This window comes from Loxodonta africana, chromosome 10 (assembly GCF_030014295.1).
Source record: "Loxodonta africana isolate mLoxAfr1 chromosome 10, mLoxAfr1.hap2, whole genome shotgun sequence".
NCBI lineage: Eukaryota > Metazoa > Chordata > Mammalia > Proboscidea > Elephantidae > Loxodonta > Loxodonta africana.
In genome coordinates, this window is record NC_087351.1 from 23,400,684 (window position 1) to 23,422,257 (window position 21,574).

The following is a 21,574-nucleotide window of genomic DNA, read 5'->3' on the forward strand; positions in this document are numbered from 1 at the left end:
TGTAACTGGGAGTAGTGGTTGATCAAAAAAATCATTTAAAATGAAAATTCATTAAAAGAAAGATGATACACATATATCTTAAATATTTTCATCTAACAATAACGTAAAAGCATCATGTATGATGCATATATAATTTCTAGTTTGGATTTCTTTAAAGTGGTTCGAGAACATAATGATACAAAGCATTATCAGTGCAAAATCCTAAATTGTTACAGTTTTACTCTATTTTTAGCTTTCTAACCTACATCTATTTGACAGGAAATTTCTGAATTACTTCCCTTCACCCAAGGAGCCATGGTGGCACAGTGGTTAAGCGCTTGCCTGCTAACTGAAAGGTCGGCGGTTGGAACCCAACAGCTGTTCCAAGGGAGAAGGATAGGGCAGTCTGCTTCTGTAAAGATTATAGTCTTGGAAACCCTATGGGGCAGTTCTAATCTGTCCTACAAGGCTGCTATGAGTCGGAACTGACTCGATGGCAATGGGTTTTGGGGTTTCCTTCCTCTAGCCTCTCCAAAGCACTCCAATTAGTTTTCATGGAAACAACAGTTTTAAACTCCTATTTTAAAGTTACATTTACTAAATTGTGTAACTAAGTAAGCTTGACAAATGTAGCAGTGAAGGGCAGTTACAGTCTAGAAGGGTTTTTTAAATCTAATCTAGACTCCTGCCAGCAGAGGTGGAGAATGACCGCTATCAGCACCCTTGATAATACAAGATTCTGTATTGTCAATTTTTTACTTTTGAAAATTTGACAGACAATAAACATTGTGTTTTGGTTTGCTGTTAAAAGATTAAACAAGAGGTTGTACTTTTCTTATATAATTAAACTGACAGGACTAGGCAGGATAATGTAATGAGTCCTGCTTCAACCATTTACTAGTTATATGATCTTGGGCAACTTACTTAACCTATTTTCAGAGCAGCGTTGTGAGGATTAAATAAAATAATCCACTTACCACAAGTCTAGCACTCCATAAATGTTAAGTTGTACACAAACATCACTAATGAAGCAGGTTGCCTTTGGTGTAAAAAAACTTGATTCATGGTGTCAACAAATATTAATAATTCTGTGACCTGAAGGCTTTAAGGTAGAATTCTTGGGGTTATGTATAGTTACACCATAACAACTACTAGTTTCAAGCCTCATTCCTGCTTATACCCTTTCCCTTATACTTTCCAAGCTTTCATGCTGTAAAATTAACACCATCATCCAAGGTTTGTAAAGGGAGAAACAATTATAATACAATATGTTAAGCATGGTGACATATCTGAGGATTTATCAAAGAGCTTGGAAATAAAACTGCTCTTTCAGTTAAACTATGAAATAAAAGACAGCAGTTTAAAGCAAATTTATTTGTAAAGTCATTTTAGAGTAAAAACTTCTAGTACAAGTCCTATTACTTAACTAGTGATTCTCAATGAGCATGTCATTAAATTTTAATCAATGTGAAAAATTTATTTTTATAACTATTATTATAAACAAGGGCATTCTAAACAAATGTGGGCTGAGCAGATCTTGTGACGCAGTATGGAGCAGGTACAATTTATCACAAGTAAGAGCTAAAGAAACCAGCTTAATATCAAGCCAGATTCAAAGAAATACAACAGGTTTCCCTAAGTGAGACACTGTTTTCTTAGGTATATTTAGGCAAGCAGTGGAGGACTCACAATGACAGCACTTACACTCAAAAAGTGCCAATGTGAATGGTGTGTTAACTGTGAATGCTTTTTATAAAGTATACAAGAAATTATCACATGGTAGTAACAATGATACACTCTATTGACTTGCTCAGTTTTGTTTTTGGAGCCTTTTAATCCCTTCTAGAGTCTAATCTGATTGAAGGTTAACACATGGGACATGGGTTGGGGAGAGGAGGGAAACAACAACAAAAAAGGAATAAAAAGTGAAGTCTAAGACAGAGGCAGTTTCCCCATTAGGCCGCCTCGATTGTCTGGCACACGTGCTAAGTATATCTCTATTGAGGAAATGGATTTATCAAGTTATCCGAGCCTGACACCATTCAAATTCAAACCATAAAACTAAGCCCCTTTATTCTATGCTCAGAACAACTCGAAATTCCTAGTACCTGAAACAAACCCTGAGTTTTTATGTTGGCTGAATAAAAATTCATCACATCAGTTTCTCTTAATTCAGTTTCCCATGGAAGGTTGGCTTGAGGAATAATGTCAGCAGGCCAAGCATGAAAATAATAGATTTCTGGAGACTCAGTGGGTACAATATGATGATACAGCACTTCAATCAATTTAGATCAAATTTCAAATGTCTTATGACTAAGTCACCCTGAAATAAAAATTATAAAATATTGGTAGACACCAAGTGGGAATTAACTTTCCCACCACCACTTCCTCTGTTTTAATAATCAGGTCCACTGACTTGAATGTTTTAAGTTAACTTTATGCCTTATACTGGAAAGTTGGGGATGGTGGTGAGAGGGTAGAAGAAAAGTCCAGAACTGGTATGCTGCCACTCAGGTAAAAATATATGTGTGTGTAAGTATATTCTCTAAATATTTTTGAAAGGAAATACAAGAAACTGTAGCTCCTGGAGAGAGGATGTGCATGGTCGGGGAATGGGCTGAGAGGGAGACTATTCTTATCTGGGCTTTCTGAATTTTGTGTCAAGTACAAGTATTATGTTTTAACTAAATTAAAGTATATTAATAAAATAACATCTTTTCTTAATTGGCCACATACACACCTGAATCTTTGGGAAGACTTAAGGTTTCCTAAGCCAAATAGATGGTTGTCCTAGCATGTTTTGGTCTCCCCCCATTAGAAGGAGTCCTGGTGGCACAATGGTTAAGCGCTGGACTGCTAATGGCTCAAACCCACCCAGTGGCTCTGTGGGAGAAAGAACTAGCAAACTGCTCTGGTCAAGATTACAGCCTAGGAAACCCATGGGGCAGTTCTACTCTGTCATACAGAGTTGCTATGAGTCGGAATCAACTCGATGGCATACAACAACTCCCCATTAGGGTATTCCAGTATTTTTTCTGGAAATATTCATGAAGAGGAAAAACAATCTAATCCCTTCTAATTGTCTTCTTAAACTAGTCCATAGCTGGTTTGACTAGAAAAATCACCAACTACTACTGTAACTTAAATTTTGGTTTTAGTCTCTTTTACCACATAGCTTTTACAAGATACAAAATATGTAACAGGTGGATTTGACGTTACTCTCTTAATTGAACATAAATTGAGAAGTTGGTCCCCAACAAAATCTATCTAATTTCAATGTTTTAAGACTTTAAATTTAACACAAATGTGTACTTTTCTCCCAATCTCTTTAATATAATAAAGGATATAGCAATAAATAGTATTCAACTTTAAAAAATATATGATATAATGTAAACTAATTTCAGAACCTTGATATCCACCCTCTCATATCTGTTCCTTACTTAGTAACAGAACCATCATCCTCCCAGTTGCTCAAGCCCAAAACCAAAGACTCATCCTTGATTTCTCTCTTCCTCAACTCCCTACATCCAATCCATCAACTTGTCTCCATCATATATCCCTAAACTATCCCTTTCTATTTTCATTACCACCACTCTACACCAAACCGCCATCATTTCTCCCTGGACTATTTTATCAACTTCCTAAAGGCTCCAGCTAAGCCTTTTGTCCTTAAACATGCCAAGCTTACTCCCATTGTGGCCAAGCCATTCCTTTTGCTCCTTCTCATCTCCAATGTGGCCTTTCCGAGAGGTCTTCCCTGATCACCCAATCAAGAGTAACCCCATTTTTACCTCCAATCATTCTCTACGGTAGCAGCTTATTTTTTCTCCCACAACACTTACCACTATCTGAAATTAGCTTGCTTATCTGCTTATTGTCTGTGTCCTCCCACTAGACGAAGAGAACCGTGAGAACAGGGACCATGTTCATCATACCTAGAATAGTGTCTGTCATGCAGCAGGTATTTAATTTAATAAATAGATGCTGAATGGGCAAACATATCTAAAGAAACACTACGTCAACCATAAAGGATAATGGTTAGCTGGGAGAGAACAGTAACAAAATACTTAATCTAAATATGTCTATGTGAGAGTGACCAACTATGGAAGACACTAGAACTATGCCTTGATATTCCAGTTATTCTTACAGGTACATGATAGGTTTATACTTCTCCAACATCCTGAAGTTAGGCATGGTCATGTGACTTGCTCTGGCCGATGAAATGTAAATAGAAGCCTTTAGAAGCGAATTTGTGTGATTCACCCCATTACCTTCCCTCTATAATGGTAACCAGCCACATGCCAGAAGGTTACGGTTGGTCTGTCCACATCCCTGAAGAAGGATAATATAGAGCAGAACCCCCAGCCATCACATGTGTAACATGAATTGAGAAGAAACAAACCTTTGTTATTTTAAGCCACTAACATTTGGGGGCTATTTGTTACTACAGCATTACCTAACTCATCCAAGCTGATAAACCACCCAAGCAATAAATTAGTCAGTCCCAGTAACTGGTTATTGCAATTGATACCACTAAAATATACATACTTAATTTCCTTAATCACAAATAGGACTATTAACAAGGACAGAAAAACAGCTTATATGGAGTTTTAAGCCACTCTATACAAGATTCTTGGAAACCCTGGTGGTGTAGTGGTTAAGTACTATGGCTGCTAACCTAAAGGTCGGCAGTTCAAATCCGCCAGGCACTCCTTGGAAATTCTATGGGGCAGTTCTACTGTGTCCTACAGGGTCGCTGTGAGTCGGAATCGACTCGACGGCAACGGGTTTGGTTTCTTTTATTTTATACAGGATTCTTAATAGTTTACCAGTCTTCCTCATCTGGAAAAAGACTTTCTAGGTGAGAATAATTCAACTTTTTCTTTTCTTACTTTCTATACCAATTATTCAATAATTATTAAGTACAGGTCACTGTAGGAGAAACAGACTAGAAAGATGGGCTAAAGTACAGAAGTCCATGAATGCTGGGTCAGGTACCTAGACTTTATTTTGTAGACAAAATAGTTATTGAGAAGCTCTAGTTAGGAATCAGATGATTAAAAACTGCCCTTAGAGATGATTATATGGCAGCTGTAGAATTAGGATGAAAGCCAAGAGTGCTGGTTTTCAACTGCTGTGCCCTGAATCCACCATAGATGAGAGAACAAATTTTAATCAATATATATCATTTATTTGTGCTCTGACAATAAATATACTGTTGTTGATATTAAATGGTAGAAGGAAATAGCATTTTTGCAAATAAAAGACATACTGAAACGCTAAGCTAACATTAAAGTAAGATCTGGAGATGGACAAAACTGTACTTTGTGAGTATGAGAGGCAGTAATTGCTCAATAGTCCTGAAAGGCAACTAAGTGAACAACAGATTGTTTATCACCACTGTGAGGTGTTTGTATACTGTAGGGGTGACTGGAGTGTAATCTGGTTAGTTAGTGGTGTGAGTTTTTTCAAGGTATGCGTAGCACTCCAACAAGCTTGTCTTCCCCAATACTCAGTCCTTCATTCCTTCACTCATTCAACAAATACGAGGTACTTGATATTGAGCTGTTCTAGGCACTGGGAAAACATCAGGAAAAAAAGTTTCCTGCCCTCCTAAACAAACAAAGAAACAAAACCAAACCCAATGCTGCTGAGTCAATTCTGACTCATAGCAACCCTGTAGGACAGAGTGGAACCGCCCCATAGGGTTTCCAAAGAGCAGCTAGTGGATTCAAACTGCCAACCTCTTGGTTAGCAGCAGAGCTCTTAACCACTGCGCCATCAGGGAATTTAAATTTCATTCCTCAATCCTACCATGTGGAAGCAGGTTTTACAAAAGGCTTTAGAAGAATTCCATCTGTGATTCTCTAATAGGCTTCTGAGAGGTAATTACCTTTGAAAAGTAAATACTTCACAAATCCACAGACTCTAAAAGTTGGAAAAGACTTTAGAGATCATTTCAATTTACAGATGAGAGTAACAGTTACATAGGAGAGCCAGATTTAGAACTGTGACCTCCAGTTTTAGTGCCCTTTCCAATATAAAACCAAGTTGCCTATTTTAAGATTGTATAGTAAGTCCCAGGTTACAAACTTCTGACTTATGGACAACTGGTTATTGCCCTTTAACGTTATGTAAATTTGTCTACACTTTGAAAGGACTGAACCAACCCCAATCCCTTCTTCCAACAGTTTCTTCATCACAATTACCTTTACTTGCTGCACGTGCTGCTTTTAAATCTTTCAAAGCCTTCGAGCCTTTTCTTGCACTAAAAAAAAAACCAAACCAAACCTGTTGCCTTGAGTTGACTCTAACTCAAGGTGACCCTGTATAAGAACCGTACGTATCTGTCCCAATTTAACTACAAATTCAACTTAAATACACAGGAACGGAACTCATTGGTAGCCCAGTGACTGCCTATACAGTGAAGCCTGTGAGAGCCAGAGCTCCACGGGCCTGCCTTGTTGTTCTGTGTCTCACAAGTTTTCCACCTTTAACAAGGTGCAGTCTTACCACTTTTCTATCACTCATTTTAGTGGAAATTATTTGAGTTTTCCTTCTCTGACAGGTTTCCACCTCCACAGGTTCTGGCTTTTGCAGGTTTTACTGTACCAGTGAGAAAAGGATACCTTAGAATAGTAGTCGGTTTCTGGGTGACTTGTTTAAGTCAAGAAGAATTTCATGCAGTATGTAGAACTGAAGAAGAGAGAGATGGTTACAGGAAAGGGAGGCAAACTAGGGAGGAGTGGGCTTTCAGAACACCCTTTCTCCCATCTCCACCCTTATCATGGCCCAAGAACAAGGATGGGAAATTTGATACAAAAGTTCACCAAGGTTGCTGGATACAAGCTGTTAATCAGAAGATACTTGGAAATAAGCAACGAAAAGCAATACAGCATTTAGGCCCCGCAAAGAAAAATTAAATTCTATCCTATCTCATTTGAAAAGTGTATGGTACCTCTAATTGTCTCCATGAACCACGGCCTCCCCTACCTTCAGACCAGAAGAACTAGATGATGCCCGGCTACCACTACCAAACAATTTGATCAGGGTCACAACAGATAGATCCTGATAGAAAGGGGGGAAAATAAAATGTGGGACAGAACCTCAAATTCTCAAAGAATCCAGATTTACTGGGCCCATTGAGACTGCTGAAATCTCTGAGACTACTGCCCTGAGATACTCTTTAAATCCTGAACGGAAACTATCCCCTGAAATCATTTTTTAACTAAATTGCAGGTTAGCTGAAAGAGCAAAGAATTTCACCTTTGAGAGCTGTACTCTTAAAATTATCCATACGAGACCAAATGGACAATAGCTACTCTAAAGCACAGATGAGAAGTTTGGGGGCAGTGAGACTAAATTAATGGTAGCGGAACAACTAGAATGGAAACAATGACAATGTTGGCACAATGTGAAGAATGTAACCAATGTCACTGAACATTATGTGTAGAAATTGTTGAATGGAATCTGTTTTGTTGCGTATACTTTCACCAAAAATACAATATTTAAAAAAAAGGGGGGGAGGAAGGGTATGTTCCCAGAAAAATAATCATTTACATTAGGTTTAAGGGTTTTTTTCCCTCCAAATTTAGTTCCCTAAATAAATTTTCAAAAAAGCACCAAATTAATGTGAAATACGTCAACAAGTACAATAACTGATAAAACATCAGTGTAATACTGACTGGTATGATATTATCAGGCAACCTATTACAGGGCAAACATTTTCAAAAATAACTCCTTCTCCCTCCAAAACAGTTATATTCAACTTTTCCTTGTAAAATTGTAGCAATCCATACATCTTAAAAAATTAAAACCAGTCTTTTAATCTCTCACAATGAAGATCATGTTCAAAAAATTTAAGCCTTATTCAGTATTTTAAAGAAAACGTACTTTTAAAAAATATTTCCAAAAAGGGAACAGGCAGAGGCTTGCTAAGAAAAAACTGAGAAAGTGTAATACAAAGTAAAATATATATATACATATCTCGAAGATTATAGAAATTTTTAGGAAGAATGTAAAGGAGTCCTGGTGTGCAATGGTTAAGCGCTCAGCTGCTAATGGAAAGGTTGGTGGTTTGAACCCACTCAGCCGTTCTGCAGGAGAAAGACCTGGTAATCTGCTTCAGTAAAGATTACAGCTAAGAAAATCCTCTGGAGGCAGTTTTACTCTGTTACATGAGGTCACTATGAGTAGAAATCAACTCCGGGGTATGTAACAACAAGAATTTAAATCGATCGCCATCAAGGGCCCACATTAAAATTTCATTGTGTCTCTGTGAACGGCAGTTTATATACCTAAGATAAAAATTATCATGAGAACCCCAATCTATTTCAATGCTTCCCACATTCTTTTAGCTTCCCAGATTTAAAACCCTGGAGATACCACAGACTTTTACCCTATTATTTTCCATAGTTAATCAGTTATCATGTTCTAATATTTCTTCCTTCAAGATGTCTCTTTTGAATACGAGGCATAAAACACTTCCAATTTCAAAAGAACACACACACACAAAGAATACTGTGACCATTAAGGAGAACATTTTTCAACGAATAGAAAATAGTCATGATATGCTGAGTCAAAAAAAAAAAAAAAAAAAATCCAGGTGAACAAAAACGTACAATCCCAGTTTTATAAAAAAGAATACATTATCCTAAAAAAGATCTGAAAGGAAACTACCACATGAAAATGTGGACAGTTGTTCTACCTGCTTGGGGGATTATAAGTGATTTTTATTTTCTTCACACTTCCTGTGCATTTAAATGTCCTACAAGGAACATATATTATTTTTAAATAAAAAAAAATTATTTAAATAAGTGTTTCATTTTACCATTATTTGTCCATTCTCATTTCCCCCATCATATCTCCTGACAGCACCTCCTCTCCCCCAGGACTCCAACAATGGCCTCCTTCCTGAGGTCGCTGGCCCAGCTTACGTCTAACTTTAATACTGCTTGTACTCATGCTTCTAAAACTCATCGTTCATACTTACCTTCCTAAAACAGGAACTGCGAGCAGAGCTAGCAATATAAACAATAAAAACAGGATTTCTCAACCTCAGCACCGCTGACATATGGGGTAATTCTTTCTTATGAGGGCCTGTTCTCCTGCAGGATGTTTAGCAGCATTCCTGGCCTCTGTCCACTAGATGCCAGTAGTACTGCTCCCCCCCAAACCAAGCTTAAGTGTGACAACAAAAAATGTCTCCAGACACTGCCAAATGTCCCCCAGGAGGCAAAACTGACCCCAGTTGAGAACCACTGACCTAAAAGTTTTAGAAGTCTAAAATCTTATCTTTCTCTGCTCATATATACATATCAAACCTAACCTTTGCTGATGTATGTCTCTTCTACAACATCCTTCAGTCTTGTCCCACATAATCTTATTTTTCTCAACAGGAACTTTTCAAATAGACCAGACTTGCTATTTTCCAGAAAAAATCACTTTGATTCCCAATTCCAAGTCTCTGAACACACTGTTCCCTCATTAAAATTTCCGATCCACCCTTCTATTCAATGTACTTTGTCCATCCTTCAACTGTTCAGGTCCTTGCAAAAGTGTGACTGATTCACTCAGTTCAGTCCAACATAACAGGTGCTGCCAAGTGGGCTCCAACTCAGGGCAACTTTATGCACAACAGAACAAAGCGTTGCCAGGTCCAGCGTCATTCTCATGATCGCTGGCATGTTCAAGTCCATCGTTGTGACTATTGTGCCAGTCCATCTCACTGAGGGTCTCCCTCGCCCTCACTGGCCCTCTATTTTACCAAACGTGTCCTCCTGCAGTGACTGATCCCTCCTGATGGCATGTCCAAAGCAAGTGAGTCAGACAACGTTCTGTTGCAATTCATAAAGTTTTAATTGGTTAATTTTCAGAAGCAGAACACTAGGCCTTTCTTCCTAGTCTGTCCCATCTGGAAGCTTTGCTGAAACCTGTCCACCATGGGTGACCCTGCTGGTTATAGACATAGCTTCCAGCATCACAGTAACACAAGAGCTGCTATAGCACAACAAGCTAACACATGGTGATGAAGACCACTATATGTATTTCTTGGTTAATTTCATATCTCAAACTACCCTTAAGGTTTGATGCCCTGACATATTCTTTTGATGGTCAATTGGGCCCAACACTGTGCTGATAATAACAACAAAAAAAAACTTAAGAAAAAAACCAGTTGCTGCCTAGTCAATTCCAGATCATGACAACCTATTGTGTTGCAGAGTGGAGCTGTGCTCCACAGGCTGTAACCTTTTGGAAGCAGACTGCCAGGACTTTCTTCCCCAATGCTTCTGGGTGGCTTTGAAGTCAAGTGCTTAATAGTTTGTCCCACCCAGGACTCCATTGCTGAGCATAGAGGTAATCTAAAGCTTGGTAACTAACTGATGAATGAAATTTAAACACTGCTGTAATTAAGTGTATACCACTGATTTCTTGTGAACTAATTTTGCTTTTGAACTCTACTTCTTGTCATGAAGCTATTAGTTAAGGATCACCATTCTGAGTAGAGAGTAACCATTCAGTAAGTTTTTAGAATGCAAACCTTAATATGTAAAGGTATACTTTAAAGAACACATAGGTTTGTAACTGTTCTCTATACTTTAAGGAAATGATACAAATGAATTAAAACTACAACACAAGCATGAACCTTATGAACTTCATTCACTTAAAATATTCAAAGGATTATTTTGCTCACACTCACATGTATGTACACATTACAGCCCCAGGGTTGATGAAAAGAAGTGAGTTTTAACTTTTAAAAAAGAGCCACATATAATAACGGCAGTAGAACAGCATGGTTAAAAGCATGGAGTCAGACTGCTTGGGTCCCAATTGTATTAGGTGTGTAACTTTGGACAAGATACTTAACTTCCCTGTGCCTCAATTTCTCGTGAAAATTACAATAATAATATTAATTTGTTCCAAAGCAAAGCTCTGGAAACAGGGCTCAGCACATGGAAAGCCCACAATAAATATTAGCCATCGTTATCATTACAATGGTAGTTATTATCCAAGTAAAAGCCTCAACGTATAAAATTCGTTCAATCTGAAGGTGTTCAAAAAAAAAAAAAAAGAAAGAAAACAGGATAAACTGTTTTACACACGTTTAAGCTTTTAGGCTGACTATTTTTTTGGAGATGCTAAACTGGTGATCATTGCAGAACTAATTTCTCTCTTTTTTTTTTTAATCTGCAAAGATACTGACACACACACCTCTCTTTTCAAGGAATTTTGTAAGCTGCAAGAAAAGAAATCAACTCTTTGTTATCTCCATATTTCAGCCAATTTAAGAGCGTAGTAAACGCCTAGGTACTGTCACAGAACAACTTTTCAGAAACTACAATGAGGTTTTTAACGCTGCAATCAGCAATTCTTACGTAGTTACGTCAAGTTTTTGTCCTGCTAAACAAAAGCTCATCTGTCAGGGACCCAAGGACCCGTCAGAAAATAAGGAAACACCACGGCCGGGCCTACGGGGCTCTCGGGAAAACCTGCCCTCAAACAGCTCGCCTCCGACGGGTTCGGTCATTCCCCCTCCTCGGGGTGCAGATGTCGGCTCCACCCGAAGATAATAAATAAATGACAGCGACTTCCGTGCGCGCCTCTCCAGGCCGCGAACCCTCGGAGCGACCCCCAAGGCCGCCAGCGCCGCCGGCCGGGCTCTCCCTGCCGCGGCCAGCGAGGGGGCTCCGCGGAGACCCGGCGGCTCTACCCGAGACCGCGCCGCGCAGCCCTCTGCCCGAGGAACCTGAGACCCAGCAGCCTCGCCGCGGCCCGTCCGAGCGGAGGCCGCCGCGGAGCCTGCGGGTGGGCCAGGGAGTGGCCAGGCTCTGATGCGGGGACCCTGCCCGGGCAGGGCGGCGGAGGGCCGGGGGGCTCTCACAAGCCCGGCCGTCACTTACCGGCGCCTCATGGTACCGCGGCGCTTCAGCTCAGCCCCGGCGCTTGAGGAGCCGCTCCCGTCCGCCTACAGTGTTCTTCGCATCCGGGCCGGGCCCCACTCACAGCCATTCAAACACGGCCGCGCGCGCAGCCCGCCGGGATAGCTCTCTCAGCCCAACGCTGGTCCCGCCCCCTCAGGTCGCGAAGGGCGGAGAGGGGTGGGGGTGGGGGGCGGGCGGTAGGGGAAAAAGGACATGGGTCCGTAGCGCTCCCTAGTGGCTACAGGCAAGGGCGGTGGCTGCGCTGCGCTGTGCTGGGAATTGGGTTGTGTATAAAAGGCAATGAATGACCCTGCGCTAGGGACGTTCTAGTGGAGACCTTACCTTAGTGTTATATCAGGGGGTGCACACAATCTATTATAAAAATATGGCGCAGTGAGAGATTTATTCTTCTTTCCAATTTAAATGCACTAAAGCATAATATTTAAAACAGGGCTTCGAGCGGGTTGGTTCTAATTCGAACCCCTGCTGAGAATTTGCATCTCTAAAGTTCCCAGGAAGTTATATGTGAGAATCCCCTGAGGATGTTGTTAAAGTGTAGACTCCAAATCAGTATACCTGGGGTAGAAACGACAAATTCTTAGCAGGGAGCTTGTCAGAAATGCAAATCTTCAGCAGGGGCTCAAACAGGACGGACAGCCTGTTCAAAACCCTGATTTAAAAGCATGGACTTTGGGGCTATGTGACCTTGTGTGACTTTGGGCAAGTCACACAAATTTCTGTATGCTTTGATTTCTCTGTTAAATGGGGACAATAATAGCATCTGCCTCATAGAATTATGATAAAATGCTTAGAAGGTTATCTGCACATGGTAAAAAAAAAAATGCAGTCGCTGTGGAGTTGATTTCAACTCATGGAAACCCCACATGTTTCAGAACACTAGATAATTGTTAGCTAGTATTAATTTTTTTAGTCAGAATTGACTCTACGGCAACGTTTTTTTTTTTTTTTAAATATGTGCTAGACTCTCTGTGAACTCCATGGTGCAGTTCTACTCTGTCCTGTAGGGTCGCTGTGAGTCGGCTTCGACTCGACGGCAGTGGGTTTGGTTTTTGAGTTTTTCAGTCTCTCTGCTAGACTCCTAAGAACATCAGAGATGTATAAGATGCCGTCCCTGTCCTCAAGAAGCAGGTTCAGTCTCTTCGAGAGCAAACCAAAAAAAAAAAAAAAAAGCCAAACCCATTGCCATCCAGTCGATTCCGACTCATAGCAAACCTATAGGGCAGAGTAGAGCTGCCACATAGGGTTTTCAAAGAGCACCTGGTAGTTTCGAACTACCATCTTTTGGTTAGCCCCAGCTCCTCACCACTATTCCACGGGGGTTTCCCTGCTTGGGACAGGCAACACTAAGTTGGAGTATGAGAGTAGGGTTGACTCTGTCCCCTATGTGCTTTTGGAATTACTGAGGCTAATTCTTTTCATCTTTGTGGAGCCGGAGTCACCCCATCTTCAAAGCTAAGCCACTGCCGGTCAAACTGTGACAGGAACAAGGCAATCAAGCCATGCATTTGATGGAACACTTTTTCACTAAGACCATATCACTTTTTTAGGCACTCCTTTCAGAACACTTCAGGGCTTGTCTGAGGAACAAGCTGCTTAAGTTTGGTTCAACAATATTTTTGAAGGCCCAATATGTACCAGGCAGACACTGTGCCAGCTCCTAAATATAGCCCAGAGGACTGCACAGTGGCTTAGACAGACATTGGGAAAGACATCATTCTAATACACTCTGGTGAGTGCAATGATAAAAGGAACACCCTAAATGCTATGGGAATTCAGAGCAATGAGAGGCCTGCCAAATAAGCTAATCAATAGCTAACATGGATTTGAACTACTGACCTTTTGGATAGTAGCCAAGCTCTTAACCATTACGCCATCAGGGCTCCAAGAAGTCATCAGATAATAACATTTTTCCTCCCCAGCAAGAATCTTGATTTACTTAATCCCCAAAACTAAATAATGGGGGAAAATGTCGGGCAGCACTTTGGACGAGTGGGAGAAATGTTTTTAGGTTATATTTTGCATAAATAATGCCTTTGAAAGCCTCTCATATTGTACCAGGCCCAAGGAGGCAGAGGCCTGTGTGTGAGGCCACACCTGTTAACAGGTGGGACTGTTGAGAGAGGGCAAGTGAGTGAAGAGAGCAGGGGCCCTGAGTTCTAGAGCTATGCAAGGTAAGACAGTCCCTGAGCATAACTCAATGATTTCCATAAAGTAGGCGTGTTGTTTGAAAGAAAGTAAAAATGCAACACTCATGGGTAAAGTCATTTTATCTCAAGCCATTTCTTCATCACTGTTGTCATAAACAAGAAATTCTTGATGACCCACTATGCAAAAGGCATTGTGCTGGGCCGACACCAGAAGAAGAGGGTGAAAGAGTTTAGGACACGGTCCTTACCCTCAAGGGAGGCTGGGTGATGAAGAAAGACAAGTAACGGAGTCCTGGGACTCTTAGGGGATCTGCTATGTTCATGTAGAAGAATCTCAGCTAAAACAAGGCTTCGGGCTGCCTGAAGGCCGGAGAAGAACCTCAGTGTTTGAATTTCTGGAGGTTCTTAGGGCACAGGGTCTCTTCCAGGTTCGTCTTCAAACTCAAGTTCTGAGGTTTATACCAGTGATGAGCATCCCAGGTCAGCAGACATCATGTGGCTGCCGAGCATCAACAAAATTTAAGATGAAGAAAACAGAAAATGGCCTTTGTGTTGCTACTTTTGAAATATATACAACCATTACCATTTTAGTGACAAAAACACAGGTAAAAATCTTCACAGACATTTTCAAATCAATGAAGTTGAATTTTTTTTCCCTTGGGGCTCAGTAAAGTGGTTTTTTTTTTTTTTTTTTTTTAATGGCTAAAAATAAAGTGCAACCCACACTTATTTTTATCATCCCTACAGAAAGGTGGTTCACCACTAGCCTTCACAGTGGGCTGTCTCCTAGGGAATCTACCGCTGTAGCCATCCCCTCATTCTTCCCTCTGACTACCTTCAATATTCCTTCCATCTGAGGGAAGAGGCAGCTGCCCCACACCTCCCTGTGTCAGGGGTGTATCACCTGGACCTATAAACACCCACAGGAAAAAGAACTCTCATACAAAGATGTATGTACACGTCTGAGTGGAGAGTCAGGGGACATACTGTGGAAGAAACTTTGAGCTTGGCCTGACAAACTCAAGAGCATTTTGACAGGCAGGGGGTTCCAAGCAGGCAGGAGGAAGTACAAAGTGAGTCCCAGTACCACTGTCCCACCTGCCTTGAGTGGAGCAGAGTGGAGAGAGCTTTGGAGAGTATCAGGGGCAAAGGCTAAAAAGTAAGTTGTCACCAGACAGGTCGTGAAGATCAAGCAAAGGAATTTAGAGTTTATCTCCTAAGCAATGGAAATCCTGATGGCATAGTGGTTAAGAGCTCAACTGCTAACCAAAAAGTGGCCAGTTCAAATTCACCAGGTGCTCCTTGGAAACCCTATGGGGCAGTTCTACTCTGTCCTATAGGGTTGCTATGAGTCGGAATCGACTCAATGGGAATGGGTTTGGGTTTTTTTTTTTTGGATTCCCTTAGCAGTGAGGAGACCATATTGTTGAACAGGGAAGTCACAGGGCTAAGTCAGTGCTTAAGAAGGATTAACCTGTCATCAAGAATGCAGAATGGTTAGAGGAGACGGAGGTTTGGCAGGAAGAACCTCAACTATGAAGGTGTTGTAGTAGTTCAGGCTGGAGGTTCAGGGCACCACAGAAGTTACTGTGGTGTATAGCATTCTCAGGAGTCCCTGGGTAGTGCAAATAGTTAAGTGCTTAACTACTAGACAAAAAGTTGGCAGCTCAAACCCACCCAGAGTGTCTCGAAGACAGACCTGGTGATCTCCTTCTGCTAGGTCATATAGCCTCGATGGTAACAACAACATCAGTTTCATTGATTCAAACCTAAAAGACAGCGATAGTTCATTCAGATGTAACTGCATCCATTACTCAGCCCCAGCACCTTTGGAAAATTCCAGGCAGTTGACTTTGGCAATCAAAGTGAGATGTCAGTCTCTTTTTTCCTGCTCCTCCCTTCCCAACCTTCCTATGCAGAGTGTGAAAGGAAGTAATGGCCGTAGGGAACATTTCCCATAAACCAGTAGCAGTGGAAATGAGCAAATCTCACTCCTGGTTTATAAGATTCATGATTGCTTCAACCACCGCCACCACAATACTGATGCCCTCCTTGATTGGTGGCAGTTCTGTTACAGTTTTTTTTTGGGGGGGGGTGAAGTTGGGAGTGGTTGGGGAGAGTTGAGGGGTAAGGATACTACTGTTAAGCCAGTCCAATACATTTGTAGCTCTATGTTATTCTCTACAGTTGAGAAGTAGGTGAGCCAATAACATTTATGACTATGACAATATTTGCTATTTATACACCCACATATTTGAATCCCAAGAGACCATCTCTCCCCTCCCCCAAGTGTATGTTCTGCAATTAGGGCACACTGTTACCAAGTGGGTGGTAGGTGATAGGAGGCTGCATGTTAGAACGGAAAGAACACTAGCTTAGAAGTAAGGCTCACCCCTCTTGGAAGCCTAGATTACCACCTTAGAGCCTTGTCAGCACCACTTTTTTTTTTTTTAATTTGTTGTTGTTATTGAGAAAATACACAGCAAAACATACACCCATTCAACCACTTCAATATGTACAATTTAGCAACATTGATTGTACTCTTCAAGTTGTGCAATCATTCTCACCCTCCTTTTCTGAGTTGTTCTCACCTTTCACATAAACTCACTACCCTCAAAGGTTCCTATCTAATCTTTGGAGTTGCTGTTGTCACTTTGATCCCATACAAATAGTTTTTAAAAAGCATAATGTTCAAGGCAGACGTTTTTTGCTAGCTTAGCTAAACTATTGTTCTGTTTTAAGAAGACTTCAGGGAAAATGAAAGAGGGCACATTATAACTGACCCAATAGAAATAGAGAGAATTATGACAGAATGTTATGAACAACTATATGGCAACAAACTGGATGACCAAGACGTAATGGGCACATTCTTAGAAGCACACCACCTACCCAAAATGACTCAAGAGGAAACAGAAAATCTCAAAAGACACATAACAAGTAAAGAGATCGAATCAGTGATCAAAAAACTCCCAACAAAGACAGCAAGTCCTAGACCAGATGGCTTCACTGGGAAACTCTACCAAACATTTACAAAAAAAAAAAATGACAACAAATCTTTTTAAACTCTTACAAACGATAAAGAAGGGAGTTCTCCCTAGTTCATTCTGTGAAGCAGACATAACCCTGATACCCAAACCAGAAAAAGATACTGCAAGAAAACTACAGGCCAATATCTCTTATGACTATAGATACAAAAATCCTCCACAAAATACTAACAAACAGAATTCACCAGTATATTAAAAGAATCATACACCATGACCAAGTGGGATTTATTCTAGGAATGCAAGGATGGTTCAACATTAGAAAACCAATCAAGATAATACATCACATCAGTAGAATAAGGGAAAAGAACCACACGATCATCTCTATGGATGCAAAAAAAGCATTTGATAAAATTCAACACACTTTCTTGATAAGCAACTTAAAGAAGATTGGAATAGAAATGAAATTACTCAATATGATTCAGGGCATATAAGGAAAGCCAACAGCCAACATTACACTTAATGAAGAAAGACTGAAAGCTTTCCCCTTGAAATCAGGAACAAGTGTTCCTGCTCTCACCACTTCTATTCAATATTGTTTTAGAAGTCTTAGAGCAATAAGACAAGAAAAAGAAATAAAAGGTATCCAGATTGGAAAAGAAGAACTAAAATTATCTCTATTCACAGATGATATGATCCTATACACAGAAAATCCCAGAGTCTACAAGAAAACTTCTAGCAAAGTGGCAGGGTACAAGATCAACAAACAAATCAGTGGGTTTCTATACACCAGCAATGAGAACTCTGTAAGGGAAATCAGAGAAACAATTCCATTTATGATAGCATCTGAGAGAATAAAATACCTAGGGATATATCTAATTAGGGACATGAAAGACTTATACAATGAAAACTACAAAACACTGCCAAAAGAGATTAAAGAAGGCTTATATAAATGGAGAGATACTCCATCTTCATGGATTGGAAGACTTAATATTGTTAACATGTCAATACTACCCAAAGCGATCCCAGTCCAAATTTCCAACAGCCTTCTTTATAGATATAGAAAAACCAATCATCAACTGTATATGGAATGGCAAGAGGCCCCAAATAGCTAAATCAATGTTGAAAAAGAAAGCAAAGTAGGAGGACACCTACTTTCTGGTTTTAAAACATCCTATACAGCTACAAAGCCCTGGTGGTGCAGTGGTTAAGAGCTACAGCTGCTAACCAAAAGGTTGGCAGTTTGAATCCACCAGCCTCTCCTTGGAAATCCAATGGGGCCTATGGAGCAGCTCTACTCTGTCCTATAGGGTCTCTATGAGTTGGAACTGACTTGAGAGCAATGGGTTTATACAGCTATGGTAATCAAAACAGCTTGGTACTGGTATAACAGTAGACATATAGACCAATGTAATAGAAAAGAGAGTCAAGAAATAAACTCACACACCTATGGTCAATTGATTTTTGACAAGGGTGCTAAGTCCATGTGATGGGAAAAGAAGAGTTTCTTTAATAAATGGTGCTGGGAAAGTTGGATTTCCACACGCAGTAAAATGAAACAGGATCCATGCCTCGTGCCATAAACAAACACAAATTAAAAATGGATTAAGGACCTAAAAGTGCAAATTAAAATCATAAAATTCTTAGAAGAACAAACAGTGGCAACGCTGTCAGGCCCAGCTTTCAACAATGGATTATCCAATATAATAACAAACACAAACAGCAAAAGACAAAACAAATAAATGGGACTGCATAAAAATTAAAAACTTTCTTTCATCAAAAAGGACTTCACCAAAAAAGTGAAAAGACAAGCTACCAACTGGGAGAACATCTTCAGAAACCTTATGTCCGACAAGAATCTAATAACTAAAATTATATAAAACTTTGACAACGTAACAACAAAAAGACAACCCAATCATAAAACGGGCAAAGGACTTAATAAACATTTCAGCAAAGAGGACATGCAAATAGCCACCAAACACATGAAGTGTCATTAGTCATCAGAGAGATACAAATCAAAACCACAATGAGTTATCATTCTCACTCCCACTAAGATGGCTAAGACCAAAAAAAAAAAAAAAAACAGAAAATAACAAATGTTGATGAGGATGTGGGGAAACTGGAACCCTTATCCATTGCTAGTGAGAATGCAAAATGGTACAGTGTTGTGGAAAATGGTTGCAGTTCCTCAAAAAACTAAAAATAGAACTACCATATGATTCAGTAATTCCACTCCTGGGTATTTACCCAAAAGACTTGAAAGCAGAGACTCAAAAAGAGATTTGTACACCAATGTTCGTTGCAGCACTATTCACAATAGTCAAAAGTTGGAAACAACCTAAATGCCCATCAACAGATGAACAGATAAACAAAATGCGGTACATACATACATACAATGGAATACTACTTAGCCAGGAGGAGGGGTGAAGTCTTGATACGTGCTATAGCACGGACGGAGCTTGAAGGCTCATGCTGAATGAAATAAGCCAATCACAAAAGGACAAACATTGTATGACCTCACTTATATAAAAAGACAAAAAAAGGCTGACATACAGAGCCCAAAGTTTATTCTGGTTACCAGTGGTGGAAGGGAGGGTGGAAGGAGGACTAATGGCAATGGGAAAAACACACTGATTAAGAGTAGGGGTATACAGCCAATTACTGTAATTGCTGTCAATAGGCTGTACGCCTGTAAAAAAGTTGAACTGGCGAAAGTTGTATGATACACACATTTACAACACCACCAAAAAAAAAAAAAAAAAAAAAGAAGAGTAAGCTGCTGAAGCTGTTCTTGTATAACCAAATACCTCATGGTTTCATGACACATCCCAGTTAATTGGCCTAACAGCGTGTTTAGTGCTTCTGTTCTACCTCCTTTGTATTACATAGTGCCAGGCATCTTAAAACTTGCAAGTGGCCATCCAAAGCTCAACAATTGGTTCTATTCACCTGGAGCAACATAAGAAGGAAAGTCAGGCATAGGAGGAGGATATGGAATGTGTGGCTAATTGCCTCCATGAACAACTGCCTCTTTTGCCATGAGACCTAAAGAACTGGATGGTGTCTGGCTACCATTACTGAACATTTTGATTAAAGTTTCCATAGAAGAATCCTGATCAAAAGGGGGAAAATGTAGAACAGAATTTTAAATTCTCATGGACTCCAGAATTTCTGGAGCCATGGAGGATGGATGAATGCTTGAAACTATTGTCCTGAGATAATCTTTAACCTTAAACCAAAAATATCCCAAGTCATCTTAAAATCAAACCATAGTTTAGCTTAACTAGTAAAAAAGGCTGTCTTGAGCATTATGCTCTAAGAACTATATATATGGGAACAAATTGACAACAGCAACTCAAAAGATTAGATAGGAGCTGTGAATTTATGTTAATAAAGGGAGGAACAACTCAGAAAAGGAGGGTGAGAATGGTTGCACAAGTTGAAGAATGTAATTAATGTCACTAAATTGTACGTGTAGAATTGAATTGTACAGTTGAATTGGTGTATGTTTTGCTGTGTATTTTCTCAACAACAAAATAAAATTTACCAAAAAAATATTTCAGGGGGATATTTTTGGTTTAAGGTTTAAAGACTATCTCAGGGCAATAGTTTCAGGGACTCTCCAGCCCCATGGCTCCAGAAAGTCTGGAGCCCATGAGAATTTGAATTCTATTCTGCATGTTCTCCCTTTTGATCAGGATTCTGCTATAGAATCTTTGATCAAAATGTTCCGTAACGGTAGCCAGGCACCACCCAGTTCTTCTTGTCTCATGACAAAGGAAGTAGTTGTTCATGGAGGTACAATTTTTCTATACCATTTTTCCATTTTCTGCACAACAGAGATATAATATCCATCTCTCGAGGGGTGTAAGTAAAATACCTACAACAGTGCCTTGAACAGTATTGTGTCTCACAAAACATCTCTGTCACGGACTGAATTGTGTCCTCCAAAAATACCTGTCTACTTGGGTAGGCCATGATTCCCAGTATTGTGTGACCGTCCACCATATTGTCATCTGAGGTGATTTTCCTATGTGTTGTAAATCCTACCTCTGAGATGTCAATGAGGCAGGATTAGAGGCAGTTATGTTAATGAGGGAGGACTCAATCTACAAGATCAGATTGTGTCTTAAGTCATCTCTTTTGAGATATAAAAGACAGTAGCAAGCAGAAAGACAGGGGGACCTCATACTACCAAGAAAACAACACTGGGAGCAGAGCTCACCCTTTGGACAGGGGGCTGCTGCACTGAGAAGTCCCTAGACCAGGGGAAGATTGATGACAACGACCTTCCCCCAGAGCCGACAGAAAGAGAAAGCCTTTCTCTGGAGCTGGCACCCTGAATTTGGACTTCTAGCCTCCTAGACTGTGAGAGAATAAATTTGTTCGTTGAAGCCATCCACTTGTGCTATTTCTGTTATAGCAGCACTAAATAACTAAGATAATCTCCCAGTCTTAGCGTTATCTGATCAGTTCTCTTTTTTCAAGATAAAAAAAAAAAAAAAAAGAGAACATAATATGGTTG

General features: G+C 40.1%; 1 protein-coding gene across 2 annotated transcripts in view; it reads right to left on the reverse strand.

The window, feature by feature from the left end:
- Nucleotides 1–21,574, reverse strand: part of KATNBL1 (katanin regulatory subunit B1 like 1) — a 79,283-nt gene that overhangs the window by 52,439 nt on the left and 5,270 nt on the right. The window contains exon 1 of one of the 2 annotated variants that reach the window (XM_003418633.4): nt 11,880–12,011. The exons of the other annotated variant lie outside the window; for it this stretch is intronic. The gene's annotated coding sequence lies outside the window, so the exon portion shown is untranslated. Of the gene's footprint in view, nt 1–11,879; nt 12,012–21,574 lie in introns of those variants that run through there. 2 annotated transcript variants of the gene reach the window in all.